Genomic DNA, 2,160 nt, shown 5'->3' with positions numbered 1-2,160 from the left:
TTGGAGGCCACAAGACGTTTAAGAGACCTGTATTTTTTTTTCTTTTTTAAGTCTTAAAATATGCTAAATCAACACAAAGAGGTAGCAGCTCAAATTTTTGAATTTTTCTCTTAAAGCCAAAAACTGAGTTGAATTTGGAGTTTGAGTTCTGTTTTTTGTTTTTTTTTTTAAGACAAGAGTCTCACTATGTGGCCCTCAGTAGAGTGCCGCCGTGTGTCACAGCTCACAACAACCTCAAACTCTTGGGCTTAAGGGATTCTCTTGCCTCAGCCTCCCAGGTAGCTGGGACTACAAGCACCCGCCACAATGCCTGGCTATTTTTATTGTTGTTGTTGTTTAGCTGGCCTGGGTCGGGTTCGAGCCCAGCTCCCTTGGTGTATGTGTCTGGCACTGTAACCACTGTGCTACGGGTGCCCAGCCAGCATTTGAGATGTTTTAATTATTTATAGATCTGAATGCAGTCAATGGGTTGATTTTATCCTGCCTCTCGAAAGTAAAAAGTAATAGCCTGGTAATTTTTAGTTTTGACAAATGCTTGAACAAAACCTACCAGAATATAGTCTCTAAGCCTCAAACCTAAGGTAGGTCATGTATCACGCCTTAATCAGAAAGGCCTTGGATAGTTGAGTGAGTTGGAAAGGATCACCCCTCTCAAGTCTCCTGCTTTACACACAAAGCAGTTAGGTGGTAGTCTGACCCCAGCTGTCACACTCCCAGCCTACACCTCCTGCCATATCTTATTCTATAACAGATTCATTCATTCAACAAAAATACCTATGGAGATACCATTAGGATCAGGTGGGGATGTCCAACCTGCTGCCCGTGAACCACATGCAGATGTATTTGAGGAATGTTTTACTTATCTGTAGTTTTGGATATTGTAAAAAGTATGCACAGACTTTATTCTCCTTGCTCATTCCTTTCATTAATGTTTGTGTATTTAATGTGTGGCCCAAGACAGCTCTTATTTTTCTAATTTGTGGCAGAGAAGAAGAAAGGTTAAACACCCCTAGATTCTACTAGATTATAGAATGAAAGGTAGACATGTTTCCTGCAGTCATAGAGTTTACACCTGAGCAAGGAGGGCAGATGTTAAAGAACTACAGGGTTAGTTATGTAACCATAAAATGTGGTCTCAGCTTCCTCTCTTAGCCCAATACAAAGCACAGGGAGAGAAGCAAGCACATCATTGTGTAAAATATGCTGTGATTAGTTTAAGCCACATTTGTCTTACGTCCCACCAGAAATCAAAGTAGAACTAAATAATGTTTTAATATATAACTTCTCACCCATTTTTTTATCCCCTGCCCTTTCTTCATTCAAGCCAACAGCTCCCTTTATGCTCCACAACTTCAGCTATAGAAAGTAAAGTAGTCCCTACCCTTTCTGGCTTTTGTTTCTAAAAATAAAACTAAGCTCACAGAGAAACTCACACTGTTTATAGAGGATGCATAAGAGAGAAAGTATTTGCAGGAACAAGAGGAGTTTGAAAAAATAGGAGGAAGAGAGGACTTTTCCCAGGAAGGAAGTTCCTGGAGCAGGGAAGAGTCAAATGCAGCCTCCAGGGAGCAGCAAGAGCCTAGCACAGAATGGCTTCAAGTAACGACTATGACTGGGGAGGAAGGAGGACAGGGCACCATTGGAGGGCAGCCAGGCTATAAGGGACAAAGCACAAGAATGAGACAACACTATCTTCATCTGTATTCTCCTGAGTGTGACCCCCTACCAGTCAGCAACAGCTCAGAGATATCCCATAGCATCTCTAGTCATTTTCACCCATAGCTACTGCCTTATCTTTAGGTTTTTTATTATTTCCTATATAGATAAAACTTCTCTTCTCTCAAGTGAGGTCTGAATTCTGGCTGTTAGCAAAAGACCTTGAGATCTGTGGAGGAAAAAGGGAGAGCTTACTTTTCTATAAGCAATCTGCAGATTGAGGAGAGACAGCCTGCAGTGCAAACTGAAAAATGTGCCCTAGAGAACAAAGGGGGACCTGGCTTACATTGGGTGAAGTTCCCACCTTATTAAACTACGGCAGTCATGTCTTCGTGCATATGCATCTGAGGAAATGAAGGATTCAGACTCACTCTGTCCCAATTGGTTAGAAATGGCTAAGTCCTAATTGGGTAGTTTTCAAGCCTGGAGCCAGAAGCCACTGCT

Source organism: Otolemur garnettii, unplaced genomic scaffold (assembly GCF_000181295.1).
Source record: "Otolemur garnettii isolate 467f Iridium unplaced genomic scaffold, OtoGar3 scaffold00043, whole genome shotgun sequence".
Taxonomy (NCBI): domain Eukaryota; kingdom Metazoa; phylum Chordata; class Mammalia; order Primates; family Galagidae; genus Otolemur; species Otolemur garnettii.
Note: the sequence above shows the minus strand (reverse complement) of the source record.